Here is a 16,625-nt window from a genome sequence, read left to right on the forward strand (position 1 = left end):
GACTAATTGTTTGTTATGTCAGCGCGGGCGCGGCCGCTGGGTTTTTAATAGAGTGTGGCGAGGCGATCTGTCAGGGTGCGGGGCGATCCGTCGGGGCGGGGACACACACACACGCGCACACACACACACACACACACACACACACACACACACACACGTCAGTGGACCCGCGGCGGAGGGGAGGGGGGGGTGATTTACCGCCGCCGGGCGCTCCTCGCCGCCCAGATTGATGGCCCGCTCACGCTCCCGCTCCCGCTCCACGCCCGCCATCTTCCCACAACCTCTTACCGCCGCTTTATAGACGGTTAGAGCACCTCGTTTGGCTATTTATACATCTTTAAGTGGCCATGAAATATAGATTTGTCCTGACGGCTGTCAGCGTTGGAGCCAGTGAAACAACCGCCCCGTGACACCTCCTCGTTTTAATGTCCGAAATGAGCAGGGTCACCTCGTGCCTGTGTGAACTTATTATTATTATTATTATTATTATTATTATTATTATTAAATACATACATTCTGAACGCAGATTCCGTTGACATTTTTCTGTTGTGTCCTGTTTGTCCTAAAGCCTGCTGATTTGTCAGAACCAGGCGTTTATTTTATCATAAAGCCCTAATTTAGAATGTGTTTCTTCGCCTGTCAGCTACACTTCCTAATCATGAACTACTGCAGTTAACTAACTTCTTCTGATGAGTTAATGTATTGTTAATGTATTTTGTACATTATTCATTCATGATAACAACTGCATTAGTTATCGCCAATTCATATTGGAATGAAAAAGTCAGTTATGAACTCATTATAAGTTCATCCTTTGGTTTGCTCATGTATAAATATGCATGTAACAAATAGTTAGTTGTTAACAAATGCATTAACTAATGAATAATGAATTTCATGCGTAATTTATGTATTTGTCCATAATTAATTAATGTTAACAACTACATTAGTAGAATGTCAGTTAATGAGCCTTATTGTAAAGTGTGACCCCTCCCCAAATATCATGTGCAGTTCTCCCCAACCGAGATGGGTTCATATATTAACTTAAAACAAGCTCATATTTTCTACATGAAAAAAAAAGTAAGATTTCAGGTCTGTAGAACACTTGAGACGGGATGTTTCTGCAGCGTAAGCTGTGTGAGCAGACTCCTCCAGCGGCCCGTCAGGACTGAAAGCTCTCCTCACTGCGTTTCCCAGGGCCCTGTCACAGGCGGACAGGAGAGGAGACTCCTTTCAGGACCAGTCTAACGCGCGCAGCTGGGACCAGCCTGGAGCAGCACACCGCCGCACAGAGGCTCCCCCCCCCGAAACGGAGCCGAATCGTCGCACTCTCACGGGCACCTGGGACAGGTGAGACGGAGCTCCATTTGCATGCGTACGGCCCTCGGCTCCCCGAGCTGGAGCAGGACGAGGCCGTGGGCATTCTGGAGATGTCTGGAGATGTCTGGAGATGTCTGGAGATGTCTGGAGATGGCAGGCGACTAAAGGATTATTACTGCAGTCTGGCACTTCCCATAATGCTGGGGCTCCAGACGCCTGCAGTCAGTGCTGATGTATACAGGACGGCCCAGTGCTGTGCTTCTGGCCCGCCACTCCAGCAGAGCCAGGCACGAAGCAGGAAGGCGTCTAATATTCAAAATGGCTGACAGCTCTCCACCCTCAGGGCTCTCGCGCCCGGCTGAGGTGCGTGTTGTGTAGCGCTAGCCGCAGCCCTGTTTCTCCAGCTTTCCTTTCGCTGTGTGACCCTAACACAACCCGCCACCCCCCCCCGTACCCCCCCCCCGCAGCCCCCCCACCCCCCACACCCCCCGCCCGTCCCGTCTGCACGGCGTGAGACGCATCGATGGCGGATCTCCCCGGGGTCGGGGGCCTCCTGTTGAAACGGGATGTTTAAGTGGCCGAGGAGCGGAGGAATCCGCGGATCTTCACCAGCACCTTGCCAAAGGTCTCGTGTTTAAGTCGGGCCCCGCTCCCGAGCACTGAGTACAGCCGCGGCCTGCCAATACGCATTAGGGAGGATTTAGTAATTAAGTGATAGGCCGAGGACTAAATTGGGTGTTTGTGGACTGCGAAGCCGGCCCCGGGGCCCGGCGGCCATGCAGATAGGGGATTCTAATTGCCGGGGATATCGATCAGCCGGGGCGAGGGGGGTGCGGAGGGATTTCGCGAGCGATCGATTAGCTGTTACACGCGGCCGGCTCGTCGATGCGCCGGGATGTGAGCGCGGCGAGGGCTCAGGGCTCTCCCGGCCTCGCCGAGCGTGACACAGCACCTCCCGGAAAGCTCTTTCCTCTTTTGTTTTTCCATTCCCCCTCCTCCCCCACCCCCTCCCCCCTCTTCCCGCCCTGCCATTGACAGATTTGCTCCGCTTGCTCCCGGTTTCCACCGAGTTGCCTTTCCTGGCGGGCTTCCGGGGCTTTGCGGTATTCTACCTGCCAACCGCGGTACTGCTGCGCGGACAGTTATCTGATTATTCAACAAGGGTTCGTGTTTTTAATCTGATGTGATCACTCTGGCGCTTGAAACTGTGCTTCCCCTCTGGGGCTTCCCTCTAACTTGTTCCTGGTTACAATTCGCACTTTATTGGACATGGCCCTGGATAAGAGCGTCTGCCCAAATGCCTGGACTGTAATGTAATCTATAGAGCTTGAGACGGTGTTTCTGTGGTGTGGTTGTCACCCCGTTCTGTATTCTATGGTGAATGATTTTGGAGGTGACGTTCTGGAGCACACGGAACTTTTCGGGAAGCCCTGGCTCCTCTCAGAGGGCCCTGATCACATGGTTCTTGCTCCAGTGGTCGGTGAGCAGCACGCCGGTCAGATCCACACCACTTCAGCAGCTGCTCTGTGGCGCTGTAATTAGTTTAGGGCCCTCCCCCATTAAATGTTAAAGCTTGCCTGTTCAGATCTAATCTAATGCTTCCAGTCTGGCCTACTCGTGACATAAAGGCTAAAACTGAGAAATGTATAATTCCTTTTATTTAGAAGGAATAGAGCAGATGCAGAGCTTGGGTGTCAGTGCAGTACACTGCAGAGATGGGTTCAGTCGTGAGGGTCATGCTGATTGGACAGATGATGGTGTGGATGGAGATGTTTGATGGAGGGTGATGCTTATTGGACAGTTGATGGTGTGGGTGGAGCTGTCAGATGAATGGGTGATGCTGGTTGGACAGTTGATGGTATGGGTGGTGCTGTTGAATGGGTGGGAGATGCTTATTGGACAGTTGATGGTATGGGTGGTGCTGTTGAATGGGTGGGAGATGCTTATTGGACAGTTGATGGTATGGGTGGTGCTGTTGATAATGAAGGCTCACAAAGGGCGGCCTATAGCGTAGTGGTTAAGGTAAATGACTGAGACCCGCAAGGTCGGTGGTTCAATCCCCGGTGTAGCCACAATAAGATCCACACAGCTGTTGGGCCCTTGAGCAAGGCCCTTAAGGGAGGATTGTCTCCTGCTTAGTCTAATCAACTATACGTCGCTCTGGATAAGAGCGTCTGCCAAATGCCATTAAAGTAATGTTGTATGAGCCATAATATTTCATAATGTTTATTTTGTTTGCATGTTTATATTTATTGCTTATGAGTCTGTATATCTTCCTTTGCTTATTGTCTAATAATAATTTGATTGGGGTCCTAATCGTTTGTGTGGGTGTGGTTTTACCTACATAGGTGGGGGGGAGGGCCTTGCGGAGGAGGACTGAGAGAGAGGGGGTTAGTTGGGTCGGGATATTTTCTGTTAACCGTACGCCACGTCATGTTTTCGTTTAGTTTGTTTGAATAAGTTTCATCACGTGTAATATCGTTTGACTTCGATCGTAATAAACACCGTAAACTTTACTTTTGACTGGACACGAATTCAATGGAACGAGTGAGACAGCAACGAGCCAACCTAAGCCTCTCAGCGACCTTTGTTTGATCAAAAAGTCGCTACAAATGTAATGTAATGTGATTGGGTAATAGATTGAGAGGGATACACTGTGCTGAGGAAAGTCAGGGGTTGCCCATGAGTTTGATGAGGGCAGGTATTGAGAGAGAGATGGGTGTATGACTGTGTGTGTGTGTGTGTGTGTGTGTGTGTGTGTGTGTGTGTGTGAGAGAGCGAGAGAGAGAGATAGAAGTGTGAGAAATGAGAGAGAGATGTGTGTGTGAGAGATGTGAGAGATGAGAGTCTGCAGGCCTGGGGCAGAGCAGAGTATAGGAGATGAGGCGCAGAGGCCCTGGAGCAGAGCCTGACTGATCTGTCACTGCACACAGCCTGCCCAGGGCTCCAGAGTGTAGGTACAGAGCTGCTACACACAGCTACACACAGCTACACACAGCTGCACTCTGCTACACACAGCTACACACAGCTACACACAGCTACACACTGCTACAGACTGCTACACACAGCTACACACAGCTACACACAGCTACACACTGCTACACCCTGCTACACACTGCCCTACACACTGCTACACCCTGCTACACCCTGCTACACATTGACCCTGCAGCACAGAGTGCTTATGGACGTTAACTTTTTTTATTGACAAAATGGAAACCTGCATCTGCTGTTTCCCCTTATTAGAACTGTAAAAGCAAGTCTCATGGTGTGGCTTTGAAATCAGACGGTCATTTTTTTTATTCAGTAAAACTGCAGCCATTTCTGAAATGAGTCTAGCACAGAAAATGAACGATGACACCCCCCCACCCCTGCCCCCACCCGGGGAGAATGGTCATTAGTCATTAGGCCAGTTGACACACCCTCCAAGGCTCTTTCTGCAGATTAATTGAACTGGGGGAGAGCCGTTTCCCTTTTGTCTCTGCGGTTTTTTTTTTTGGAACAGCCGCGCCTCCCGTCTGGACGTTCTGAACCCCCCCCCCGCCTCCCACTTGTGTAACTGGGTAACGAATGCGGGACGATAACGTGACGCGCGCTAACGAGCGCAGGACGCATACGGGCGCTTGCTGCCGCGCATGCGGATGTCCAGCCCAGCCGGGTCCGTTAGTCCACGCTTTAATACACCGCTGCCCCTGCGAGTCTCTCTCTGAGTGCAGTCCCTGTTGCGTGGTAACGGCGCTGCACTTCTCCTGGCCTAATTGGTTTAGGAAGAGCGTCCTCGTAATTTCTCGGTCAGCAAACTCCGCGCCACGGAAAATAACGGGGCCCCCGCCTCCATAAAAAAAAAGTTATTATTATGCACGGTGTGCGTTTGTGCATCCGCTGACTGTTTGTTCGCATTGCTTCTTAGGAGTAATTGCTGCGTATCGCATCGGAGGGAGGGAGGGAGGGAGGGAGGGCGCTAATGATTCCCGTCGGCCGCGCGGAGCGAAAGGTGTGAAGGGGGACAGGGGGGGAGACGGGAAGGAAGGGATCGGGGGCGCGGTTAATTTCAGCGGGCCGGGGCGTCTGTGTGCACTCGTCTGCTTGTGCGGATTAGAGGAGAAACGCGGAGGAGGATGATCAGAGGGCGAGCGCACGCTCCTGGCCCGGCCGATCAGGGGGGGATTAGGGGGGGATATGGAGCTAACATGGCGGCGGGCTGGGGGGCTCTGAATCCCGCCTTCGCCCTCGGCGTGCGAGACGCTTTAATTGCCCGTGCGCCTTTCATTACCGCGAACCCTCTCCTCCGCGCCTCCGCGTCGTGTCTGTTTGTGTAAAGGTCACACCGATGGTGGGATGAGCACACCTCCGCCCTGTACACACCTGTATCTACACACCTCCACCCTGTACACACCTGTATCTACACACCTCCACCCTGTACACACCTGCACCCACACACCTCCACCCTGTACACACCTGCACCCACACACCTCCGCCCTGTACACACCTGCACCCACACACCTCCGCCCTGTACACACCTGTATCCACACACCTCCACCCTGTACACACCTGCACCCACACACCTCCGCCCTGTACACACCTGTATCTACACACCTCCGCCCTGTACACACCTGTATCTACACACCTCCACCCTGTACACACCTGCACCCACACACCTCCGCCCTGTACACACCTGCACCCACACACCTCCGCCCTGTACACACCTGTATCCACACACCTCCACCCTGTACACACCTGCACCCACACACCTCCACCCTGTACACACCTGTATCCACACACCTCCACCCTGTACATACCTGTATCTACACACCTCCACCCTGTACATACCTGTATCCACACACCTCCGCCCTGTACACACCTGTATCCACACACCTCCGCCCTGTACACACCTGCACCCACACACCTCCACCCTGTACACACTTGCACCCACACACCTCCGCCCTGTACACACCTGTATCCACACACCTCCGCCCTGTACACACCTGTATCCACACACCTCCACCCTGTACACACCTGCACCCACACACCTCCGCCCTGTACACACCTGCACCCACACACCTCCGCCCTGTACACACCTGTATCCACACACCTCCACCCTGTACACACCTGTATCTACACACCTCCGCCCTGTACACACCTGTATCCACACACCTCCGCCCTGTACACACCTGCACCCACACACCTCCACCCTGTACACACTTGCACCCACACACCTCCGCCCTGTACACACCTGTATCCACACACCTCCGCCCTGTACACACCTGTATCCACACACCTCCACCCTGTACACACCTGCACCCACACACCTCCGCCCTGTACACACCTGCACCCACACACCTCCGCCCTGTACACACCTGTATCCACACACCTCCACCCTGTACACACCTGTATCTACACACCTCCACCCTGTACACACCTGTATCCACACACCTCCGCCCTGTACACACCTGTATCCACACACCTCCACCCTGTACACACCTGCACCCACACACCTCCGCCCTGTACACACCTGTATCCACACACCTGCACCCTGTACACACCTGTATCCACACACCTCCACCCTGTACACACCTCCGCCCTGTACACACCTGTATCCACACACCTCCACCCTGTACACACCTGTATCTACACACCTCCACCCTGTACACACCTGCACCCACACACCTCCGCCCTGTACACACCTGTATCTACACACCTCCACCCTGTACACACCTGCACCCACACACCTCCGCCCTGTACACACCTGCACCCACACACCTCCACCCTGTACACACCTGCACCCACACACCTCCGCCCTGTACACACCTGTATCTACACACCTCCGCCCTGTACACACCTGTATCCACACACCTCCGCCCTGTACACACCTGCACCCACACACCTCCGCCCTGTACACACCTGTATCCACACACCTCCGCCCTGTACACACCTGCACCCACACACCTCCGCCCTGTACACACCTGTATCCACACACCTCCGCCCTGTACACACCTGCACCCACACACCTCCACCCTGTACACACCTGCACCCACACACCTCCGCCCTGTACACACCTGCACCCACACACCTCCACCCTGTACACACCTGCACCCGCACACCTGCACCCTGTACACACCTGTATCCACACACCTCCACCCTGTACACCTGTATCCACACACCTCCGCCCTGTACACACCTGCACCCACACACCTCCAGCCTGTACACACCTGCATCCACACACCTGCACCCTGTACACACCTGCACCCACACACCTCCGCCCTGTACACACCTGCACCCACACACCTCCACCCTGTACACCTGTATCCACACACCTCCGCCCTGTACACACCTGTATCTACACACCTCCACCCTGTACACACCTGCACCCACACACCTCCGCCCTGTACACACCTGCACCCACACACCTCCACCCTGTACACACCTGTATCCACACACCTCTGCCCTGTACACCTGTATCCACACACCTCCACCCTGTACACACCTGTATCCACACACCTCCGCCCTGTACACCTGTATCCACACACCTCCAGCCTGTACACACCTGTATCCACACACCTCCAGCCTGTATATACCTGTATCCACACACCTCCACCCTGTACACACCTGCATTGCCGTGAGCTGAGACCCATGAGTAGGCAGCAATATGGCCTAACATTCACAGTGGGAGACATTTCATCACACAGAAAGTTCCTGAGTCACATAGTGTAGCGATAGCTAATTTAGATTACAATGCAATTGCAGTGCAGTGTTCAAGGCTTTACAAAGCACCTGTAGCTGAATTATACTGAATTGTAAACCAAAAACATGTTGACATTTTAGTCCAACATGAATTGATGTTAGTAAGTGATATTTAGGAGGAGACCAGGTTCCCAGAAAAGTATATCCTTCCCATCTCAGCAATGCTTATTCTAACTTTTGATGGTGAATTCTATTCCACCCTGTCCTAACTGGCATGTATTCATGTCTACCATCTATTCTCTGTGTGGCTTTAAATATATATAATGCAATTTATTAATAATGTATTTACAATTTCATATCCTGTATTGCAGCATGAGCAAACATGTAACATTGTATTTTCTGAGCAATTATGCAGTATACAGAGCCTTGTGTACTGTAGGATTTATAATTGACATAATATAATTCACAATAAACAAAGTAACAGCGTAAGGATTGTACTAAGTGTAGTGAATAGCTCCTTTAACTGGACTTTAGCGCATGCTTTATTAATAGGCTCCATATTTTAATAATGCTTTGTTTACCCCAAATATTACATGCTCTGATATCTGCGGAGGAAAAAGATTACTCACACAGATGACCGTGCTGTCCATTGGTTTATTAACACCACAGTAACACTCATAGACTGTACATGCTGTTACTGTTAGCCTTTAAGTCCTGCTTATTAACACGAGTGTAAACCTATCAACTGTTACTTTAATGACTGTTTAATAACAGCACTCTAATTCTACTGTGAGTGTGCCATGCTCTAATGACCATCACCAACAGCTCTGTGACAGGGAGTGTGGTAAACTGTAATGAGCGTTAATTAACAGTACTGTATCTGCATAGATCACTGACTACACTTTAATTACTGTTTGCTAACCCCGTTCACAGGATCCGGGCATCTCAGGTGACGCTAAACAACAGCATTAAAGGTGACTTTTCCCTCCTCTAACTTTACTGTTCGGGCTTATTTTGTGTGAGTGAAATGCCCATCTACCGTATTCAGTGTCACATAAAACCATCACAATCCACATAAGTAGTATAATCATGCACACTTATGATAATGTCCCATTCAAAAGATCAATATGTATTGGTGAAAACATATATAGGTGCACTTACGCATATACACAGTAGATGTATATGTATATATGTATGAGAGACTGAAAAACTTGAACTGGAAAGTAGTTTCATTCTGCTTTTTTTTCCCCCTTGAGTTTTTTAACCACTCTGAGTGTATTGTCGCTTGTTTTTACGTTGCATCAGACCATATTCTGTTGCCTTGCTGAAAGTGCCTATTTGGACACAGAATAATTCAGTGATTTTACCCAAACAAATCCGGTCAGTATGAAGCTCGCTCCCGTGATTAACTGTGAGTCAGGTTGTGCTGTGTAAGTTCTGAGAGCTTTCTGTGATGGACTGTGGTGTGTGCGGCGGTGGATTAGCGTAGCCCTGTGCAGCGTGTGTCTCTGTGGCTAATGGCCCGTGTCAGGCGGCTGTGAAATCAGGGCCGGGGAGCGCAGAGGACGCGGCAGATCGCTGTGACAAATCCCAGAATGCACTGGAACGGGGGTGTTTTTGTGCTGCTCGCCCACCCCCCCCCCCCAACACCCGCCCCCCCGCCCGTGGCAGGGCAGCGGAGAGCAGGCGTGTTAATGCAGCCGAGTCCGTCTTCCGGAGCGTTCTCTGTCCCCCCAGCCCTGTGCTAGTGCGACCTGCTCTCAGAGACCTGCGGGGGGGTGGGGGGGGGGGTAAAGGGCGTGTTGGCTGCCGTCCAGGGAGCGGTCTGAGTGAGAGAGCGCCCCGCGCCACCGAGCCCTGCCTGTCCCCGCCCCGGGTCCAGACCCGGCCCGTTAACAGCAAAGATGCATTTCTGCAGCCATGTAGAAGAATCGCGAGGTGGTGCAGAGAAGGCCAATCGGAAGGAAGGTCCTCTGACACTGAGAGGGTGTGTGTGTGTGTGTGTGTGTGTGTGTGTGTGTGTGTGCTCTGACCACTGCAGGGTCCAGAGGCTTCCAAGCAAGGAATACAAATCCAAACTACGGCAAAATCCATGCACTGTAAATATGTGTACAGAACTTCTTCTTTTTTAAATTTTATGTGTTTGCTCGGCAATGCATTTAATATTAATATGCTAGATTTAGTAAAACTACTTGTTTGTAATAAAGTAGTACCATAGATGCCGTGTTTCGGCATTGAATATGATTTTAAAATTTGTTGCAAATTATAGTTATTGATTGCTTGAGGTGCTTTATTTTAGGTGTTTGCCAAGGCCAGCCAGACCGATGAAGAGAAGTTAAGCCATATATTTTTATATTTCCTGGACTGAAATTGTGTTTACATTACTATTGGAGTTTTTTTTTTTTATCCCTCGGCCACTGTGCTGCCATATTGGAAGTTAAAGTTAGTTTTGTGGTCACTTCTATATGATCTGATGTGATTTTTCAATATCCTCTAAATTGAAAAAGGAAAAGTTTGGAATGGAACCGAACTTTTGGCGGACGGAACGAGCCGTGGCGATAGGCGTCTGTGCGAGCGCAATCTATGGGCGGTGTTTACGGAGCTGATGAGGGGCTTCGGTCCGTCTCCTGGCTTTCTCCTTTCATTCGCTCTGTTTGTTCTCATTTCTCTCATCACTGTACACCACCGCACACACACCAGCCCCCTGCCCAAACCCCCCACACCCAGCCCCCTGCCCAACCCCCCACACCCAGCCCCCTGCCCAAACCCCACACCAGCCCCCTGCCAAACCCCCACACCAGCCCCCTGCCCAAACCCCCCCACACCAGCCCCCTGCCCAAACCCCCACACCCAGCCCCCTGCCCAACCCCCCCACACACCAGCCCCCTGCCAAACCCCCACACCAGCCCCTGCCCAAACCCCCCACACCCAGCCCCCTGCCCAAACCCCCCCACACCCAGCCCCTGCCAAACCCCCCACACCCAGCCCCCTGCCCAAACCCCCACACCCAGCCCCCTGCCCAAACCCCCACACCAGCCCCCTGCCCAAACCCCCCACACCAGCCCCCCCTGCCCAAACCCCCCCACACCAGCCCCTGCCCAAACCCCCCACGCCCAGCCCCCTGCCCAAACCCCCCCACCCAGCCCCCTGCCCAAACCCCCCCACCCAGCCCCCTGCCCAAACCCCCCACACCAGCCCCCTGCCCAAACCCCCCACACCCAGCCCCCTGCCCAAACCCCACGCCCAGCCCCCTGCCCAAACCCCCCACACCCAGCCCCCTGCCAAACCCCCCACACACCCAGCCCCCTGCCCAAACCCCCCCACACCAGCCCCCTGCCCAAACCCCCCACACCCAGCCCCTGCCCAAACCCCCACACCAGCCCCCTGCCCAAACCCCCCACACCAGCCCCCTGCCCAAACCCCCACACCCAGCCCCTGCCCAAACCCACGCCCAGCCCCTGCCCAAACCCCCCACACCAGCCCCCTGCCCAAACCCCCCACACCAGCCCCCTGCCCAAACCCCCCACACCCAGCCCCCTGCCCAAACCCCCCACACCCAGCCCCTGCCCAAACCCCCCACACCCAGCCCCCTGCCCAAACCCCCCACACCAGCCCCCTGCCCAAACCCCCCACACCAGCCCTGCCCAAACCCCCCACACCCAGCCCCCTGCCCAAACCCCCCACACCAGCCCCCCTGCCCAAACCCCCCACACCCAGCCCCCTGCCCAAACCCCACGCCCAGCCCCCTGCCCAAACCCCCACACCAGCCCCCCTGCCAAACCCCCACACCAGCCCCCTGCCCAAACCCCCCACACCCAGCCCCCTGCCCAAACCCCCCACACCAGCCCCCTGCCCAAACCCCCCACACCCAGCCCCCTGCCCAAACCCCACGCCCAGCCCCCTGCCCAAACCCCACGCCCAGCCCCCTGCCCAAACCCCACGCCCAGCCCCCTGCCCAAACCCCACACCAGCCCCCTGCCCAAACCTGAAAGTTTGAGGAAGAACCAGTGCAGAAGTTCAGTGGCCATTTCTGAAAAGTTGTTTCTTTTTGTTTTTTGTTTGCTCCGCAGATCTGTGGCTGCAATGACTGCACATTTATAAGTGAGGGCCGAGTCTCCAGCGCTGAGGAGATCCAAACTCTGCCTCCATTAGTGCTGCTGGGTGCCTGACTGAACCTACGCTAATGCTCTGGGTCATCCCAAAAAGCAGCAGGAGCCCGGAGAGAGGCGGCCTGAAAGTGGGCAATAAGCAAATATAAATAAATAGATAAGTAAATTGCTCATGAATAGCCATGGGAGCTCAGTCCATTTCCACACTGTGCTCGTGTTTATTTATCCGCGTAGAAAGCGCCCCCTTCCCCCGGGGGGGGGAGAGAGGCAGCTGTGATCCACTCCTTCTGCATGGCTCCCCACGTTGTATTAGCCATCATTAGTCAGGCTTTCAGAGCCTGGGATAAACACAGCCCCCAATAACCTTCTGGTCCAGCATGGGTCTGTGTGCAGGGCATGAATAAACTCATCTAACCAGGGCAGGGTGGAGATGAGGCGAAGGTACTGTGAACGGGGGCCAGTTCGCTGCGTTTGTTCTCTTTAATGACAGCGCCAGAGTCGATAGACGGGGAGAAAACGAAGAACGTTACTTTGCCGTTATAAATATCTAACCATCGGAAGACTGTAAATGTGTCCGTAACGGACATTATCTTCTCACGGTGGCAGGGAGAGAATGTAGAAAGTTCAGAGGCATTTCCTCAGATAAGAATCCGGGCGAGGTTATTTCTCCTGGAGTGCTCAGTGCGGAGAGGCTTAGACAGGGCTTTTATAGTGCTTGCTCCTTTTTGCGAGAGTAAGAAGAAGAAAAAAAAGAAGCCGGCCGCGGTCAGATGTGCGTTTCCGAGCGCACGGTGTTCATTAGCGAATTCACCTTCCAGTTCACTCCCCGCGAGAAGGCCTCCTGATTGATTGAAAGCTTGTGCTATTTATTTGGGTATCAGGGAATGAAATATTCATATTGTACGCTTTTCCGAGCAGAAGTTATCTGGATGCGGCGTAAATGGTACTTGGGATTAGATTTTCACAGCAGATTGCTGTTATTAAAGAACAAGAATTGAGCAGCCATCTTCCTGGGAGGCAATCTATTTATTTTTCACGCTGAGGCAGAGCCCAGGACTGGGCTCTTAATGCAGTGGACCAAAAGTGCTTTGGTCCGCAACCTTTCACGCCCCCCCCCCCCCCTTTATAGGATTGAATAGTTAATAGCTTTGCCTTTGAAAGCCTGAAGCACAGTCTCCAGCAGAACCAAAAGGATCGAGGCCCAGCTGTCTATCTGTCTGCCTTCATTTCTGTCTGTCACACAGATCATAGGGCACATGCTGATGTCACCAGCCAATTACATTGCTCTCCTTCCGCATGCTGCTAGTGACTGAGTCCGCCCTGTCACTGAGTCCGTGCTGTCAGAACCGGGCCCTGTCACTGAGTCCGTGCTGTCAGAACCGGGCCCTGTCACTGAGTCCGTGCTGTCAGAACCGGGCCCTGTCACTGAGTCCGTGCTGTCAGAACCGGGCCCTGTCACTGAGTCCGTGCTGTCAGAACCGGGCCCTGTCACTGAGTCCGTGCTGTCAGAACCGGGCCCTGTCACTGAGTCCGTGCTTGTGATGGTGTCAGAACCGGGCCCTGTCTTAATTGTGCACTGTGCCCATTTTCCTGTATAATGTGATGATTGCTTATTTCTTCTCCTTTGGGCCCTGCACTCATATAGAAATGATTGACTTGTTTAATTCACCGCGCATTTGCAAAGCTTTATTTGATAAGCTTATTTCTCTGCGAGCTGGGATGCATCGTATTCCCATGGTTAAACGTTATAATGGTGCAAATGTGGATTATTATTCATGCTTCTGATTGTTTCCGCTGCTAATTATCTGCCTTGGAATAATTTTGCATTTGTAAAGCTGTTTATCTGCCAAACAAGGACAACAAGAGGCAAACACAAAGGACTGTGATCGCAAGGCTGTATTATGCAAAGAACTGTGCAAACATATCAAAATTCAGGTAGTTCACCGGGTGCACACAACACATCCGTTCCACCAAAAAGAAATTTGATATTAACGGATGGTTTCATATGAAAATCTGTAACATTGTTGGAACTAGATCTGGGTCACATACGTCATTATTTTAGATTCAAATGCTTTTATACACTTTACTGACCTTGCCTGGTGTATTGTAATCTATGAAATACTCTCAAAAAGTGCAAACCTGGCCTTTTTTCAGGCAACAAGATCAATCGCTCACAGAAAATGGTTTGAATTTTAAACAATTACATATTTGACCCAGGTCTGGTGCGAATATTATTACTGTAGCTGTTAGTGAGAGGTTTAGTTTTAGCTTTAGAAGATATGGTAAGGGTTAATGCAAGGGTTAGTGCTTTGAATGAGATGAACCAAGATATTCCTCTTATGGGATGTACAATTACAGCCTTGTGTACTGAGATTCTTTGAAGTAAAATCTTTCAAAATAATTTGCTCAAAAAACGTTTTCTTTTATTTAATTCAATGAGCTGACAAAATTACATTTTCATTAGTCTTGATAGAAAAAAGAAATATGTTTGCAAGTATGTTTACAGATATGCTTGGTTAGGAAACATGTTACATTACATTACATTAATGGCATTTGCAGACGCTCTTATCCAGAGCCAACGTACAGTTGATTAGACTAAGCAGGAGACAATCCTCCCTGGAGCAACGCAGGGTTAAGGGCCTTGCTCAAGGGCCCAACGGCTGTGCGGATCTTATTGTGGCTACACCGGGGATCGAATCACCAACCTTGAATTGAGAATTTCTCTCTCAAATCAACAATGTGCTGTTGGAAAAGTGTTGATGAATGGCAGTATGATTCTGTGTTCTTTTTGCAGGTCTGCAGTGCAGCCTGTGTGGCTCTGCTCCATCTATGGAGCCATCAAGCCATGCTTCTGCGTTTCAGCTCGAGGAAAACTGGGAAGGACTGGAATCGCGAAAAGAAGACAGTCCTGGGTCAGCCGGCTGGAGGGACACCATAGCACCGATACGCACTGGCCAAGGGGACGGATGTGCAAGCAGCTCTGTCAGATCCAGAAGACAGGACTCCCTTGGGTGGTCACACTGGACTGAAGTGGCCGTACGGTCGGGTGGGCGTACGATCGGTGTGACGTGTGGAATCTCAGTCAGATTGTGCACCAAACAGCACACACAAGCTTGGAGGTGCATAATGACTTTGCTGTTCATCTCGTGGAATGATTCCATCATTTTGAGCTCACTCAGATGAGTTTATTGGGAACCAGACGATGCAGATGTCACCAGTAGGTCACAGGCCTCTGTGGTGGGAGGTTTCCAAGACAACAATATTGTATTATAACAGGTCGCTTGAGATGTGAGTTTAGGCAAAAAAATATTTCCATGTAATTTGAGGTACAAATGACTGGGCATATAAAATCATGTTATTTCAACAACCATGGTTAAGTAAATAATAAAAACTTCATTGGAAAAAATGTATGATGACAATTGTGTTTTCTTCATTGTTAGTGTCATGTCTAGAACTTGAAGAATGGTCCAAAAGATTTTTTCTTTATTTTTTGACCCAAAAAAATAGCTGTGTTTGTAATACACCCATGTTTAAATCAATAAAAATGTATGTATCTTACAACATTTTGGATGAAAAATGTTTTTCAGGGGAAAATGAAACAATAGATAAGACTATAGTCTCATGTCATTTTTTGACATGTATAGTGAGTAAATAGTGTTTATAAGACACCGGTTTTTAAATAAATGTAAACTAATGCATTTTAAAACATTTACGATGAAAAATGTTTTTTTCAGGGGAAAATTTAAAAATACATAAGAAAACTCATGTTTAAAACTTGAAAAATGGTCCAAAATTATTTTACATCATTTTTTGACTGAAAAAATTTAGCAGTGTTTATGATACACCCATGTTTAAATAAATGAAAATGAATGTATCTTACAACATTTAAGATGAAAAAATAAATTTTCAGGGGAAAATTTTAAAATACATAAGACAATAGTCTCATGTCTAATACTTGAAAAATGCTGAAATTTTTTTTAAAAAAATCTTCATTTTTTGACTGAAAAAGATTGTAAATAGTGTTATAATACACCCATGTTGAAATAAATGAAAACTAATGCATTTTAAAACATTTACGATAAAACTTGAAAAATGATCCAAAATAATTTTTCTTCATTTTTTGACTGAAAAAAATAGCAGTGTTTATAATACACCCATGTCTAAATGAATGAAAATGTATGTATCTTACAACATTTTAGATGAAAAATGTTTTTCAGAGGAAAATGAAAAAATGATAAGACTATAGTCTCATGTCTAATACTTGAAAAATGCTCAAAAAAATATTCTTCATTTTTTGACTGAAAAAGATTGTAAATAGTGTTATAATACACCCATGTTGAAATGAATGAAAACAAATGCATTTTAAAACATTTACGATGAAAAATGTTTTTTTCAGGGGAAAAATCAAAAATAGATAAGACGATAGTCTCATGTTTAAAACTTGAAAAATGGTCCAAAATAATTTTTCTTAATTTTTTGACTGATATTGTTAGTAAATAGTCTTTATAAGACACCGATTTTTAA

The 16,625-nt window shown here is 50.0% G+C and overlaps 1 long non-coding RNA gene across 1 annotated transcript in view; it reads left to right on the plus strand.

The window, feature by feature from the left end:
- The window catches only part of LOC133111020 (uncharacterized), a 26,762-nt gene extending 11,325 nt beyond the window's left edge, over positions 1-15,437 (plus strand). Inside the window, exons 2-3 of the long non-coding RNA XR_009704959.1 lie at positions 1,192-1,344; positions 14,896-15,437. This is a non-coding gene — a long non-coding RNA (uncharacterized LOC133111020). The remainder of the gene's footprint in view (positions 1-1,191; positions 1,345-14,895) is intronic.
- The last annotated feature ends 1,188 nt before the right edge of the window (positions 15,438-16,625 follow it).

The sequence above is a fragment of the Conger conger genome, chromosome 15, assembly GCF_963514075.1.
Source record: "Conger conger chromosome 15, fConCon1.1, whole genome shotgun sequence".
Lineage (NCBI taxonomy): Eukaryota > Metazoa > Chordata > Actinopteri > Anguilliformes > Congridae > Conger > Conger conger.